The following is a 17,353-nucleotide window of genomic DNA, read 5'->3' as shown; positions in this document are numbered from 1 at the left end:
CTCCTGGCCAGGCTGCAGTTCTGTGTGGGGCGGCTCTCCTTGTGCAGGGGCCACTCTTTTTGCAGGGGCCACCCTTACTGGGAGCATGCCTGCATGGGCCAGCACTCCTTGCGTGCAGCAGCACTGCTTGTGGGCCAGCTCATCACACCAGCCATGAGGCCCTGGGTATCGAACCCTTGGACCTCTTATATGGTAGGTAGACATGCTATCTGTTGAGCCACACCTGCTTCCCACAGTTAAACTTTAACAGTTTAGATAGACAGATATTTAGCACATATATTTTGGATTATTACCTTTTAGGAATATACTTAGATTTAGAAGTCAGGTGAAAGCTTACTTGTAAGAGGTGAACAACTGTAGGTTAAGGTAGCTTATTAGGTACAGCTGGGTATTGGTAAGTTGCGAGGGATCAGAGGAATAGGATCTGAGAAGGTGTTTGATTTGGGAGAGATGAGGTTGAGAAGGGGATGTGCTTTCTGCCTGAACCACTTCCTGGAGAGGGAAGACAGGAGCTGGGGAAGGAGCCTGGAGAGTGGGGAGTTGGGCATGAGAATGGGTGGTGAGTGGGGAGAAGGGAGTGGGTTTCCAGGGAGATGTGGGGACACTGGAGGAAGATGGAGTAAGTTGGGGTGCTAATGAGGCTTACAGCAGTGGAGGAGGAGCATGATTGGAGATATCTGAGTTGGAAGAAGGGTTTTCTGTGTATAGAGGGCAAGGAGGGGCACGGAGGGGAGAGGAGCTCCAGCTTTGGCACCTGTATGAGGAGGGGAGAAAGTAGGGGCGGAAGGTGGTAAGGACCAGAGAGGGAAGAAGGGGAGTGAGAGAATGAGGAGGGTAGATGTGATGTCCGAGGAATACATGGAGGCAGTGCAGGGGGAGTCTGATCAGCTGGATCAAAGCCGAGGTTTTTGGGGAATTTGGGTGGCAGAAAGGAGGAATAAGTAAGCTTTTGAAGTGGTTTTTTTTGTGTGTATGTGTGTGTAAAAGAAGAACAGGACTGGTGGGGGAGGAGTGGATGCAAAGATGAGAGAAGGCCTAAGCATAAGGAATCTCGTATGTCTGCTACTTCTCTGGATAAAGTTCTTTAAGTCTTGGAGAACTTCGGAATTAAAAGTGCGTATTTTCACCGTTGACTTTCATTGTCCAATTGGTATTGTGGCCACACAGAGTTTGAATAGAAAATGAGTTTTTTGGGTCTGATGTCTCCTTTCAGGTAAAGTTGTGAAGGAGATAGTCAGGAGGTGTGGTTTTGGGGGGGAGGGGCAAACTTGAATTCCCCATTTTAGCTGGCTGGGGTGAGACTAAGGATCTCTAGGATAGGGTAGATTCTGAGTGAGATAGGCATCCCCCAATCAGCCAGATATCTCCAAGGAAACAGGAAATCATGCTTGGAGCTAGATGTCTCTGGAGCCAAGGGGTTTCTTCCCATGGGAACACAGGTATTCCACCTGCCGTGACCCTCTGGGAATGGTGAGGATCCTGACCTAGTGCTAGGTTTTCCCAGTGGGTTGTCCTGGACAACAGAAAAGGAGAGAGAGAGAGACAGCAGGATACTCCCATGGAGAAATCCTTAACTCACCCCGCTGAGACTCGATGTCCGGTGTTGGATGGTCATTCGGCTGTTGCAGAAGGGAAATTTCTCACTAGTCGATCAGTCTCAACATGGTTTTCGGCACCATATATTGGAGAAAAATGGTGCTCACTGGTACATGGAGACTGATATGATCAGAGGCAGAAAATTTATTTGGAAGCTCTCCCAAGGGAGGGGGTGTGAAGAACAGACTTCAGTCCCTCCACCAGCATGGTGAAGGGGTCTGAAGAGAGACTTCAGCCCACTCATGGAAGGTGCAGATGTGAATTTATACAGTACATCAATATGCGGGAAATGTTATTTCACGGGGAGGGTGTTAGGGTCCAGAGTACAGCCTTGGGTCAATAAAGGGCTGTAAAAGTGAATTCTTCTTGTGTATGTCTTGGAGGTGGTGGCCTAGGAGGTAGGATTTTCTTGGAATGCAGGAGGGTTTGATGGCCCAGAAGGGATGAGTGTCCTTATCTGCTCCATTCCCAGATGGCTCATTCTTGGGGGGTGATACACTGTCTTCTACATTTAGGCAGCTTGCTCAACTGATCAGAATGAAGCCACAGCCTTAAGACCTGGTAATCATTGCAAACCTCTAACAAATATGAAGTAGGCTGCTCAGACTTCGTGCTCATCAAGGAATTAAGATTAAATAAGATTAAAGAAAAATAATGTACTTGATTTGGCTACACACATTTGGCTTAGAGGCAAGTTATAGAGTGGCCAAAAAAGGTAGCAGGTATAAAGATGTGGTCAGCAATTAAGCAGGGTAGCTTGTCAGGATTTTGGCTTCAATCGAAGTCAAAGATAGGAAAACAACTAAAGGATGCAGAAAATCATGTGATGTGGAGAACTATAGAAAAATTAGCCCAGATATATTGCTATTTTTGTTTACTTGTATGCTATTAATTCTGAAATTTGGCAACTGTCCTGAATCTAGTCTTCAGTTTCTACTGTACCTCTTTGCCCATCTGCAATGTTACTGCATAATGAGTAGAGTAGAAAGAGTGATTCTAAATTTTCAGGGTCCAGAATCAAACTTGACTTCATTGTGAGACTTTGAGGAAATCACCTAACCCCTGTAATTCTATATTTTTTTGCAAATGAGAAGAAAATGAATTATCTCACAGTTTTGATGTAAAAGCAGTGTCTACTCTGGGCCCTCAAATGTTAGATTACTTCTCTGATACCCTGATTCTGCTATCTTTGTTTTCATGATGCCTCAGGTCTTTTGTGGAAGTGCATGTGTTGAAGTAAAACATAAGTCAATTGTTTGTGCCATCATTTCACATATTTCACATATGCGTGTCTTATCCCTAGAGAGCTTGTCAAAGCTTAGGGGAGTAGGAATTATGTCCTGTTCATTTTTTTCTTTACTATCTCAAGATTCTTTGTACACCCTGGATACTCAATATATCTTGTTTAATGATGATTGACAAGAACAAATTCAATTGCTCTGCTTCAACCTTATGAAAAATGCTTGCTTCCAGTAGATTTTCTGCATCCATGAATTATCCCTTCTCTTTTGTGAGTTATGTTAAACCTAGAATCAAAATAGCTGTCCATTTTTACCTACTTGCCTTATTTGATTTCTGAGAACTATAACAAAGGATGTTTCTGGGGGGTGGGGAGTAGAGAATATATATATTTTTTCTCCTAACTAATCACCATACCAAAAGAACTGTGCTAGATTCCAGTGCCTCAAAGATTTCTTTTATGCCTTTGATTAGTTTTAATGCTTTAATGAATGTCATGCCTCAGGATCCTGCCTCATATTTTCTTTTACCTTTGCTGCACCTTGGTCTAGATTGGACCTATTCATCAGGCCTCATCATTCACTTGAGGAAAGGTAATTTGAAAGATACATGTTTTTTACACTGAAAAACCCATATCCTGCACAATGGGAAAAATGATAATCCTGGATTGGACATACTTAGTCCCAAATCCTAGTTTGATGACTTTCTAGCCACATGTCTCAGTTATTCTTGCTCCTAAACTTAGTGGTTTATGCAGTTGCAGTTAAATGTTGGCTGGGGCTGTGGTCATCTGAAGGCTCAACTGAGTTGAATGTCCAAGATGACTTGCTCATGTGGCAGGAAATGGATGAGGTCATGTTGGCTGGGGATATAGGCTGGACCATCTAGTGACTTCTCCAACATGGTGACCTTAGGGTAGTTTGACTGGTGCTGGACCATCTAGTGGCTTCTCCAACATGGTGACCTTAGGGTAGTTTGACTGGTTGCATAGGCTCTGGTTTCCCCCAAAATGAATATCCCAAGATAACTAGGCTATATGAACTTTGCGTCCTAGCCTTATAAGTCAGATAGCATCACCTCTGCCATACTCTGTTTATTAGCATGGTCACAAGCCTACCCAGAATAAAAGGGAGGGGGCATAGACATTACCTCAAAGTTTCATTGTAGAAGAGCATGTGAAATAGGATATATCATTATGGCTATTTATGGAAAATACAATCTGCCACATCATGTGACTTTTAAGTTACTGACTCACTTTGAGCCTCAGTTTCCTCATCCCTAAAATGGTGATAGCAATGTTTAACTTGCAGGGAATTTCATGACAATAGGTGGATGTTTGCTTAACTTTTTCTCTTAAAAGTTGGACAATTATTTAGGATCACAATATCCAGTTTATTTGCAGATACTTTGGACCTTCAGACCTGTTCTGTGAATGCACCATTCTGCAAAGATAATTCTGAGACTATACCTGCATTTTCATACAGAAAGGACCTTCAAATCCATTGTGTCTATAATATATCCAAATACTTTGGTTCTATAATGGAACATTCCCTAACAGACTGTCATATCTAGTGTAGTTAACCTGCCAAGTTTAATTATTATTCAAGCAGTGGGACCTAATATTCATTTTCTTGTAAAGAATTTGGCTTTGGTATCCACTTGTATGTGCCAGGCAATAAGCTATTATTGAAATAGGAAAGGAGTCCTGACTTCCATGCTGGTTTGAGGATGGAGCAGTTATAACTTAGGATCATGATTGCTGGATTCATTTTCGGTGGTGAGGTCTAAGCTGCCCAAGCCCAGGAATTGTGCTTCCTTAAAATGAGTACCCCACTCCCACTTCCAGCCTGGTCAGCAGCCCACAGGGTCACTCTCTTCTACAGTTACAATTAAGAGGAAAGCAAACAGTATAAATTTGAAATTATCTTTTATGTCATACTTATTTCTTATGAATTATTAAATGATTTATCATCCAAATTTAGTTACTATACCTGCTAGTTTGAAGGTGGGAAGGGGGACTGAAACCCTCACATTTGTTTATTTTATGGGCATGGCTAATGGAAAATAAAATGTTCTTTGTGCATATCACTAAATTTCCAATCCTTTTCTTGGTGGAAATGTTGAAAATTAAAATGAATAAATGGCATATTAAATAAAGTGTGTGTTTATGTGTGTGTGTGCAGTGTTTTATTGTGGCATTATTCTAAAATGTCATGATCTTTTGGATATTAATAGGGTAGAAGAGATCCCTTATCTTAGTTAGAGTATATGTGTTTTGGGAATACAAATCCCAGATAGAAATCTTAGGAATGCTTTCTAGACATAAGGTTTTTTTTTTTTTTTTGTTAACCTGGATCATTTTCACACACTGGGCTGTGTGCCATGGGATGAATTTTATCCTTATAGTCTGAGTCCAGAAGAGGAAGCAAGTCCTAAGACTGGCATATTTTATTCTCCCTAAAAACAAATTTCCTAAATTTGAATCACTGAGAATGAATGGTTGGAAATATTTCCCAGCTGTTTAGTTTTAAGACAGAAAGCAAATGCAGTTTATGGGGAAAAGAAACAAAGGAAGCATTTAAAATTCAGCTACATTATGAGTGGTTTCTCTGGATATTAAATGCATAAGGATATATTTCATATTTAATATCTCTGATGTACAACATCTGGATAAAATAATATTTGTGAGTCCAAATTACATGTATATGACATAACAGGAATGGTAATGCATTTTCATGATTTTCCTTTGTTAAAACATTGCCATATTTTTTAATGTCAGCTACTGAGCTAGGTGTGTTATGTTATCTCATTTAGTCTTTGCAATTCTAAAATAGCTATTTGTTACAGGTGGACATTCATCTCCATTTCTGCTTCTGAGCTACCCATGCAAAGTTTTGAATTTTGACTTGATAGAAATTGCAAATATATGAAAGCCTTGGCTAAAACTGGTCCTATGTGAATTGAGAGAAACATGGAATGCAAAGCTTTCCAAAGGAGCATAATCAATTTCAGAGGCAATTAATGCAATTGGACTAGCAATTAGCCTGCAAAGATTGAGCAATACCAAAAAACGGAAAACAAAAAACAAAAAACAAAACCACCAAAAACAACCACCCCAACTTAAAAAACAAAACAAAACAACCAGCGCTGGACACTTGCAATGTGCTTGCAACATTAAGTATATTATTTATAATTTTCATAAAACCCCTGAAAATTAGGTATTGTTATTTCCATTACATAGATTAAAAAAAATGGCCTGGAGGGATCAAGAACTTTGTTCAAGGTCACATGAATGGTAATAAATTTATTTGGCAGCATGTAGCTTCAAGGATCCTGTACTTTCTCTCTCGCTTGCCTCCCTCACCTTTTCATATCTTTTTGGTTATTAGTGGGTAAATCCCCTTTAAACATAGAAGTAATCTGGTCTTAATGTTTGATATAATATATTTCAAAATGCTGAGATGGACTAAGAATGAGAAAATCAATCCAATTGATTAAAACTCTGTTGATTGTCAAAATGGTAAAAAGAAAATCCAATGATAATACGACTGGTTTCATTAAGGGAGGTAAAGATTCAGGAGAGATTAAAGTGGTGATTTGGCAGTTGTATAATCAACACAGATGAAATCCAGTCCCCACATAACTTTATGAAGGCATTATATGATTTGCCTCCTATTTTAATTAAATTATACCAAATAATTGCCTAATCTCCTCGTCAGTCTGTTCTGCACAGCCAGCTCAAGGGATAAGATTGGACTGGAAAAGCATTGAAGATAAATGATTGGATTTGGGTATTTTCCCCCTTTCCACGAAGCAATCTGATTAATCATGTAGAGCAGTTTTGCTTTTGTAAACACCGTTTCAGTGTCAGAGCAGGTGCTGCAAATACAAAATAAACACTTACAGAAAGTGCACAGTTAACATATATGCTTGAAACCTGTTGGCTTAATGCAAAAGTGTTAAGCTGCAGATATTGGAACTGAGCATTACAGCTGTCTGATTGCACTGCCTTTTAAAACATGGTATGGCAATAGGCTGCCATGTCCCACCACCATCCTCTTTTTAAAAATTAAAATTAAAATTAAAATTTTTAGCATTGTTAGGAATTTTACCAATATATCTTCATTTGAATTTCCCTAGAAGCAGATCTGTGCCAAGAAGCACAATTTGTATATTTGGAAGGTGATCCCAGGAGACACCAGTAGGGGAGTACAAAATTGAAACAGGGAAGGGAAGGAAGAAAATAAGGCATGAGTCAGATGGTTTCTGCAGTAAGCACTGGGGTCAGTCCCACTGAGGAATTCTGGGGATACTGCAGAACAACCTCGGAGTTGTCTCATCCAAGAGATGAGGATGCTGAGGTATTTCTTTATCAACTCCTGTGCACTCATTGTGGGCTTTTAAATACCTGGCATTTATGACTTGTCCTGTGTAGGGCAAGAATGGCTGGGTGACCAGACATATCTTGAAGTGGTGAGTTTCATGGGTTTGCTCCAAAATGCTACTGGTGAGTACAGAGCTCAGATGTGAGAGCCAAGGGCATACCGAGGAGGCTTCAATTACTTTTGCCACACAAGGCAAGTCTTTTACTTGCTGAATTTCAAAATTTACTAAACACCTACTTACCTATTCTGCCATGCTTCATTGGGTTCATTGCTGGGAGATGCAAAAACTCAGAGACATTCTCTCTTTCTGAAGATTTAGCATGTTTTTTTTTTTTTTTTTTTTTTTAACGACATGTAAAACCATTTATTGGTAGTAGAACTTCAGTAACCTGGACAAAGATATAGCAACATTGGAACAAAATTCAACTCCCTTGACATTCACAAGCTCAAGAAAATTGAGGCCTGGGTAATAGGCAGAGAGCGGAAGGCGAACATTCAGCCCAACCACAACACAAGAGTCACTCCCCACAAAAAGACGTAAGAATTCTAAACCAGGAGGTTGCTCCCTCACGGTGTCTCACCCAAAACTGGGAGGCAGAAGTTTGGTTAAGGCCTGAAAGTCCTTCCCAGTCTTGATTTTAATGCCACTCTAAGGCATCTGTCGTCAAAGAAAGTCTGAACGTGTTTCAACATCTCACGGTGAAGGCAGCATGGCAGGTGTCACCTTCCATATCTAGCGGGAAATGATCCTAGATGGCTGAGTGGGAACGGAAAGAGCTGTATCTTCCAGACGGCCGCTGTGTCTGCGCTTAGAAAATGCCATTTGACTTGCAAACTGGACGTGGAAGTCGCTGAAGGAGAAGAAACGGTGCCGCCGTGATGTCATTCCTTTTTCACGCAGTCTATTTTCCTGCCCGTGACCACACTTTAATCACTGTGGGCAATGACTGAGAGTCAAATTTTGCACCATAAAGCAAGGTCACAGCAGTAAGGGAAGAAAGTATCTACACTTGTAAAATATGGAAAATGCAACATGAAATTTGTGTGTTAGAGAGAGAGAGAAAGAGGGAATATTAACACACACAATCCCAAAAGAAAAAATAAAACATTTGCTTTTTATCAGCAAACATATTCAAAGCAAGGGGCAGCAGTGGAGGCTGAGGTAGGTGAAGTTTCCTAAGCATTAAAAAAAATCCTACATCCAGACACTTTGATGAACCACAGCTCTGAGGAACTTTTACGAAATATTATTCATTGCACGATGTGCATGAAACCCACACGGTATTAGAACCTCGACAGCTTCAGAATCTCAGTTGTTTTGATGTTCCAGCGTCATCTAAGGAATATTCCTGTGTAAGTCTTCCACTTCCAGTTCCCACGTGCGTTCATGGGTGGGATTCTCGGACAGGTGTGTCATCTTCACAGCCTGAAGGCACGGCTCGGGGTTGCACGCCCGAATCACACCCAGGACCGTCACATACTTTCCTGGCTCGAGGCAGGGCCGCCCGCGCGGCACCCGCTCCAGGCCGCGCACCGAGAAGGGCGCGCTCGGGTCCCGCAGCCTCGCCCCGTCGCCGCCCGCCGCCAGCACCGTGCCCTGCATCCCCCCGGCCGCCAGCTCCCGCGGCCCGCGGCCCGCCCGCGCCCGCCGCCACGCGCCCGGGCCGCGCTCCACGTCGCGCCGCCGCTGCTCCGCCAGCACCGTGCCCTGCATCCCCCCGGCCGCCAGCTCCCGCGGCCCGCGGCCCGCCCGCGCCCGCCGCCACGCGCCCGGGCCGCGCTCCACGTCGCGCCGCCGCTGCTCCGCCAGCACCGTGCCCTGCATCCCCCCGGCCGCCAGCTCCCGCGGCCCGCGGCCCGCCCGCGCCCGCCGCCACGCGCCCGGGCCGCGCTCCACGTCGCGCCGCCGCTGCTCCGCCAGCACCTGGAGCGGCGGCGACCGCGGCAGCTTCACGGCCACCGAGCCGCGGGCGCAGAGCGACCAGGCCGCTGCCATCCCGCCCCCCTCGATGTAGCATCTTCGATGGTCCCAGACTCACAAAGAATGGTGGCTCATGTTTCATCCTGTCTTTTATCACGTGGTCTGAATTATTCTGAACCAAATAAAAGGCACCCTGAAGTTTTAGGCCTTAACCTGATGGATCCTGAGCATACCTGAAGCAGGAAATGCTAAGGATCAAGAGCCATCCATTCCTTCCGTTTCACTGCTACCTTTAAACCTACAGCACATCCTAGCTTTACTTTCTGTGTTTTAACTACATTCAGGAAATGTTTTTTCCCTGACTCTAAACTCCTATTTGGTTATTGCTCCCTTGTTGACATTTCATGGTTACATTCACATACCCAAATGAATACTTATGAAAATACAATGCAAAAAAAAGAGAAACATCATCGTTTTAATTGAGGAGGATTAATCAAATCATAAAACCACTACATATTAACCTCCATGAACTGTTCCAGACTCTCACCTCCAAAGTTGATATAAAGGTAACCTGAGCTCTCCTATGAGGGCTATTCATATCCATTAATTGTTACAATACAAGATACACTGGGTCTCAGCTGGTTGCCATTTCTTCTGTATTTAAAATGTGCTTCTCAGCAGAGATCGGAGGGCACCGTTGGGACTCATTTGAGTCTGACTTTCACATTAATTTTGCTGTGCTGTGAAGAGCAAAGACAAAATCAATGTCCATCAGTGATTATTCAAGGTAAAATATCTAGTGATATTGAATACCAATGGCAACACCAGGCATAAAATTTACTTAAGGTTTGTTGAGTTGACAGCCGTTTATTCCAGTCCTACTTCATTTTCCATGTTGCACATATTTTTTTAGGAAAATAAAACAATTATCAGGAAAAAAATAAATTCTACTTACTCACTCAATTTGTAGTAGAGAAGAATGAAAGTAGAGGGTGTTATAAACCTAACTAAAAATAATATCTTTCCAATTGGCAGAAGAATAATATTTCACAGTGCTTATTGACACAAAACCACATGGCTCAATTAAATTTTCATAATGAAGGCCCTTTGTAACTTGTGATTTAACTTGAAAAAAAGAAAAGCCTGGAGCTATATTTTGGGTCTTTAATAAATACTCTTAAGCTGAATGAATATGAATGGCAAAGGGGGATAGATACATCTGGATTGAAAAGTTTGTTTCAAATGTGCTTATAATGAAACCAAATATGCTCTGGATGTTGTGTTGTGCTTTTGAAGAAATTATAAACAGAAAACAAACAATAATAGCAAGAAAATATTAAGACCTTCTCTCTTTCACTATGCCCAAGGATCTAATGTGGGCTGTCTACACATCACCTGAATATTTTGCTAAATAATTGTAGAGGGTAGACGGTGGGATAGGAAGTGAGATTTCAAACCAGATAGTACTTCAGCCATGAGTAACTTGGCAGATAATTTCTCCTAACAATTGAGTAAATTGGACCATTTCTGTCCTTTCCATCTTATCTAGTATCTATACATGCAACACTGAAGAACAGGAAAGAAAAGGGAAAAAAATTTCAGTCTAACTACCAGGCTTTTCTTTGTCTTTCTGACAATAATCAGTTTGTTTTTCTCATTGACCATTTTGTTATAGTGTGGTCACGATTCAGGGTCTTAGAATTATTTTCCAAGAAAAATCACTTACACTTTGCTGTATTTTGTAATTTCACACGAGAACTTTGGATAGTCTCTTCCTTCTTTTTCAGGAAACTTCTTCCTGGAGACTGAGGGCAAAGTGCTGAGTCATTTAAAGTTTTGCCGTTTCCATATTACCTCTGTCTTTTCAAGAACCTGATCTCTGGACTGGTCCAGGTAGGGACGATGATAAACCAGAAAGGATGATTCTGAGGTCATGGGAGAACATCTGAAGTTTGGGGGCTCTTGACTAATTCATGACCAACACATGCATGTCCTATATTAAATATAAGGCTTCATCAAAGCTACTGTCCCTCCAGAGAAGAGGACCCATAGTGCTATAGAACTTACCTATTAGACAGCACGTGCTGGAGTAAGAATAGAGCGGTAGATGATGGAAAGGTCTAGATGGCCAGGCAGTGTTCAGGTACTAGGCGTATGGGGTTGTTAGCACCATACTAGACTCTGTGGACATCAAGATGAATGAAGTAATGCTCTGCCCTCAAGGAGTTCATATTATTAAGAGAGAGACAAGTGGATGCTCAGACAACTATAGCTCAGAATAAGTGCTTTAATCAAGAGAGAAATAAGTTTTTAGATTTCCCAAAGATGGGAGATTGACTTTGTATAATATTGGTGGGATTTGGAGATATGGCAGAAAATGGCAGGCTCTATTCACCTGGCTGCATTTCAGGGTAGGCTTCCAACTTCTGGATTCTCCTTAGAGAATTAGGATCCAAGGACTGAAGTAGTTGCCTAGGAAAGTCCTTTGAGGACTTAAAGGTGTGGGGTGAACAATCTTATGAAGTTTTATTTAGCACATTAATCAATTTAATAGCTTTAGCTTGCAATAAATATGTTCTTACCTTTTATAATTTATTGCCAAGTAGGGCATAGGCCGAGTATATTTTCATTTATCCTTTGATTTCCTTGCCTAGCACAGCATCTGGAACAGAGGGAAGTTTCTATAAACATGTGCTGACTAAATAAATATGAGCCCAGGGAAGGCTGCCTAGGTCTGGAAATCCACATCTTGGTTTTATTGCCAATTATTCTCAAAGTCTTGACAATGTGTTTGAGTGGCTCCAGTTTTCATTATGTGCAGAATGAGGGGTACAACTATTCGTGCCCCAAGTGGGATCACTATTCAAAAGTTTTTTTTTTTTTTTTTGCACTGTTTTGCCTGTTTTTGGAATCATATAGTATGTTCTCTTTTGTTTCTTTCTTCTCACTAAAGCTTTGGAGATTCATCTGTGCGGCTTCATGTATCAATAGTTTGTTATTTTTAATTGCCAAATAGTATTCCATTGCATTAATAAGCTGCATTATATCAAAACTTATGAAAATACTATTCTTCCATTGATGAACATCTGAGTGGCTTCCAGTTGTTTGTACTGTGAATAAAGCTGTTCTTAATATTTTTGCACATGTCCTCCAGTGCATCCTGAACTTACTTTTGCCTGGCTCCTAAAAAATAGGTCTGTTTGAGTACTAGACATATTAACAGCTGCCCCACACCCATTGCCATGCATATACCATGACAATGTCTGTTCTTCTTCAATGTCTATTCTTCTTTTTAGATTTGTCCAGATAAAATTTACATACATGAACTCTCATCAATTAAACAAGTGGAAGTTACTACATTTCACTCACGACATACTTTACAAGAGGAACACTGTATATGTTCAGCAAAGATAAGCTCTTTTTTAGTGGCAAGTTCCATTGAGCCCTCACCGGATAGCTCTATCTTCTTGTCATTGTTACCAGTTATTGATAGTCCATCATCCCACCTTTTTGGTAGGGCCAAAAGTAGGCTCAGTGACTGGCATGTCAGGGTGACATGCAAATAGATATCAAAGTTTCTGACACGGGAAATGCCAATTGTTTTTTGATAGGGTCTTACTGCAGAATAGAAAAAGTTCATCACAGAGAATGGCTCCTAGCCACATACTAATGGACTTGTCCATGTATGAAATGCATTTACTCCTCCAATAGCTAACAAGAAAAGAGAGAAAAAGTTGACTACTGCTGAGAATTGACATGGCAAGTTTTGGGGCAAGCTGCAGTCTGAAATGTTTACTGGTATAACAAGAGGGCAGATAATTGGGCTTAAGATTAGGGTATCATACACAGACTAGAAGGAGCATTCTTAGTTAATAATACTCCCTTGTTCTTGATTTTTTTCTTGAGGTAATTTTCCAAAATCTTCCATACTAGTGACTCACACTTTTGGTTGCAAAGAACATTTTTTTGGGACAAAAGGCAGGGAGGATGTGTTATCCTAAACGTTTTTAGCACATATATCTGTAAACCCTCCCACACTCACACATAGATACACAGATACAAGGTTAACATTTTCTAAGTGTTTGCAACATGTCTGTTATCTACCACAATTGAGTGAACGATAGGACTACTGAAGTCTGTTCCAAGTCTAAAATTCCTGAAAAGAGAGTTTAGTCTATTTTTTATACTTGTGTATCTTGCTCTTTTTATTATAGCAAAATATACATAATATAACCAAGATAACAACAATTGCCATCCTACCCAATTTAAACTGTACAATTTAGTGGCATTAAGTGCAATCACAATGTTGTGCAGTTCCAGAATGTTATCATCTTATCTAAAAGAAAGCCTGTATCAATTACCAGTCATTCCCCATCCCCTACCACCTCACCCCCAGCCTCTGGCAACCACTAATCTACTCTGTCTCTATGTATTTGCCTATTTTGGACAATTCATATAAGTGGAGTCATAAAATATGTGGCCTCTGGTGTCTGGCTTCTTCTCTTTTAGCATAGTATTTTCAAGGTTCATCCATGTTGTGGCATGCATCCATACTTCTTTCCTTTTTATGGCTGCATAATGTTCCATTCTTTGAATATGCCATAAATTTATTTTTCATCATTAATTTCTTTCTTTATTTCCTCTGTTGTCTCTTCATTATCCTGTGAAAAATCAAAGAAAATCCCCCAAGAAAACCCATATAGTTGACTTTTATGAGTGTGTCTAGATATGAGTCTGTCTTCTCTCTAAATTATGGACTCCTGTAAAGAAGAAACTTGGACATCATGGACCCTTAGGAATAGTTGTATGGTCTCAGTATTAACCTATTTGTTGTTATTATCTTCATCCCCTCCATCACCTACAATCACCTATACCCACATCCTTCCTAAGCTGTAGAATTGGAGCGTCACCATCTGTGGAAAGAATAAGCTCCAAGCAGAGACTGGTAATGCCAAGACAAGTTTCCCAGTCTCCACTTAGAAAAGCAGAAAATGACATTTCTAATTGGGGAATGGATATATAGAGAGTTGTGCCAATATTCCCTTATCTAACTGGCCTTTCAAAATTGAACACACTTGCTGGAACTGCTGCATCAGATACTGTCACTCTTCACATTCTACGGGAGATAATTTCAGGACTTTTCAGCCAGTTTCTATTCAGCCTAGACTATATGACATTTGAAAGAAGAAGAAACCAACAACCTTAGTTTCATTCCACTTCATGGGGAGATATGTGAACCCCATTATAACAATCTACTTTATTTTTCACCTAGAAAATTTTCATAAGACTCATTGCAGAGTTAATCAGCTTGTAGACAAAGCAGTTAGTTACTGCAAGTCTCTAAGATGAAAAGTGCAATAAAAATGCATAATGATAATAATTAGAATCATAATATTAATGATAGTGGAATTAACATTTTGACCTTCATCTTCTTCCACAGGTAAAACATCAAAATTTGAGCATCATCCCGAAGGTATAGCTGAAAAACACTTTCTATACCTTGCCCTTCTCAAAAGCAATTAATTTCACACAAGAATTTTCAGTAGTTTTACAGCATAATATTAATGTGCAAGGATATTCTTGCCAATGATTCAAAATATTCTTGAAACTTATTAATGGCATTATTTTACTTACTATTCCATAAAGGTAGATGGCAAATGGAAGACATTTCATTTTATTTTTCTTGGTGAATAAAAGAACAAGCAGTGATAGAAATATTGAGTGCTTATTATATTATACAATGTTATTTAAATGCCAAAAATGCTCTTTACATACTCTTTGTAACAAAGAGATTACATTTTATATTCAATTTAATATACAGACAAATATTAATATATACTACAAAAGAAGAGCAATCATAACCCAACCCCATTATCCAGAAGAAACCATTTGTGACATGACATGATGGATCATTTCCTTCTAGTCTTTTCCTATGCATATTAAAAGTAATCCTAATAACAATAATAATTATTGTGATTGTACTCGGTGTAAGACTTTGTATACTGCTTCTTTTAGTTAACCAGTTTTCAGTTGCTAACCCAGCATTTTGGATTTTGAGGACCCAAAAACTAGTTCGCTTAAAGGAAAAAATAAACCAAGTAGGGCATGTATTCTTGAATTGCAGCTCCGGCCTGGAAGCTGCCAGGGTTTGACTTTCTAATTCTCTCTCTCTCTCTTCTTCTTGACTTTGTCTCAAGATTTCTCTTTCTCCTTTTTTCTGTAAATCTACTCCGTTCCCTTCATCACCTGGCTCAATCTTGCCATTGTCTCTAGAACAAGCTCCAGAAGAACCGAGTTTGCCTGGCATAATTATTTACTCTTGCTTTGCCATTGAGCAAGGGAGGAGACCACTGAGTGGCACGCCTGGCTGGTTCATGGGCCCCCCTTGGGCCCTCCCCTGCCTGGTCAGTGGCCATGCATGTACAATAGCCTGATATGGCTTCACTAAGTAGGCGTTTCTGGTCAAGACACTTTCTATTAAAAAGAGAAGTTGAATGGACATGTCCAGACATGCCATTTATCATGACATTACAAACCCTTTATTAGCATTCACTTATTCAGCAGACAATATTTATTGAGTGTCTACTATGGGCCAGCACTGTTCCATGTGGTAGAAATACAGCAGTGAACAAAGCAGACAAAAATTCCTCTCTTCTTGAAGCTAATATTATATGGGTCAGACACCAACAGTGAACAGAATAAATAGATACATTTTAGAGTGTTTTAAATGGTGGTGAGTGTGAAGAAGAAAAACTAGTTAAAGAAAATAATGCGATTAAAAGAAAGTGGGAGCATACTTTGGCTGGAGGTCAGGGTGGTGGGTTGTTTGCAATTTTAGGGTGGCTAGGAAAGGCTATGAAATAAAATTGGACCTAAGACTTAAAGAAGATAAGGAAGTAGGCCATGTAATTTAAATGATATCTTTATACTTTTTGTAACATAGTCATTAAAATAATTATTAAAATTTCTTAAATTCTTTCTGCGTGCCAGGCACTATTCTGAGCATTTGGGATCTATTTCTCAGTCAGCAGTGGATCTCACTGTGTTAGATCCTGTTGCTCTTCCCATTTCACAGATGAGGAATTAAAGCACAAAGAGGATCATCAATGTGTCCATTGTCTCTCCATTAGTAATGAAAGAGGTTGGATTTAACAGATTCTGGAGGTCTGCTCTCCCCTAATGACACATTACGTGAAAAAAAAATCAAATAAACCCAGAACTTCACAAAAAAGAAAGATAAAGGCAAGAAACACTCCCAACCAAGCATGCAAATAATGATGTATTTTCGTTAATAGCCTGCTTGGATACCTCTCTGTGTTCTTTATGCACACCAAGTAAAACGGTAGTGTATATTCTGTTCTACAAACTGCCTTTTACTAAAAAATATGTCATGGACATATTTTCAAATACATAGATAGAGATTCATGCTATTATTTTATTATATTTCTATTATTTCATCTTGTGGATTGATACTTTGCTATTTTGTCAGGCAGTTTTTCAATATTGGATATTTTAAATCTTTCTTCATTTTTAAGCTATGGATCATTATGTGGTCATTTCTATCCTCACTCTCCCTCCAGCCATTCCTAACAGCTGATGTGGATTACCAGAATACCAATATGGCCCTTCAGCAATCAGTACCAATTGTGAAGATGACTAGATTGAAAGGACACAACTATTATAGGCTCCTACAGGAATAGAAACTACTTATGACTTCCATAACCAATATTTTCAGGGTGTTCATATGGGGCCTAGAAGTAGACTTTTCCTCAATCTTCCATTTATAGAATATAATGATACCACTTGCAGGGTTGGGATAAGTCAATTTATGGTGGGATATTAAAGCTGAGCTGAGAATCATCTCCAATGGAAAGCATTTCAGGTCACTCTGAGTTCAGGGTAGGGGCCCCATCACTTTTCCATTGTAACGATCCATTGTTACCCTTCTCCCCAAACTTGTTATTCTCTATATCAGTTATTGATTCACCTTTTTGTCTTTTCTGCTAGAAGACAAGGCCATTAAATAAAAAGAGCATGTTTCCTTAATTTCTGAGTTTCCATCATAAAACATTATTTCTGGAATCCTTTGTACTTCACAAATATTTTAGAAGGGTGAGGAAGACCTCAAAGGGTGGTGAATAGCAAGTTAATTCTCAGAGAGAGGCAATGGGTTGGAGTTGAAAGATAAAAGAACAAAATTCATGGAGCAGAG

The 17,353-nt window shown here is 40.1% G+C and overlaps 1 pseudogene; it reads right to left on the bottom strand.

The window, feature by feature from the left end:
• Positions 1-8,556: 8,556 nt before the first annotated feature.
• On the bottom strand, positions 8,557-9,216 carry LOC131274153 (recQ-mediated genome instability protein 2 pseudogene; annotated as a pseudogene).
• Positions 9,217-17,353: the final 8,137 nt, after the last annotated feature.

This window comes from Dasypus novemcinctus, chromosome 18 (genome assembly GCF_030445035.2).
Source record: "Dasypus novemcinctus isolate mDasNov1 chromosome 18, mDasNov1.1.hap2, whole genome shotgun sequence".
NCBI classification, from domain to species: Eukaryota; Metazoa; Chordata; class Mammalia; order Cingulata; family Dasypodidae; genus Dasypus; species Dasypus novemcinctus.
This window is presented reverse-complemented; position numbering and strand designations above follow the sequence as displayed.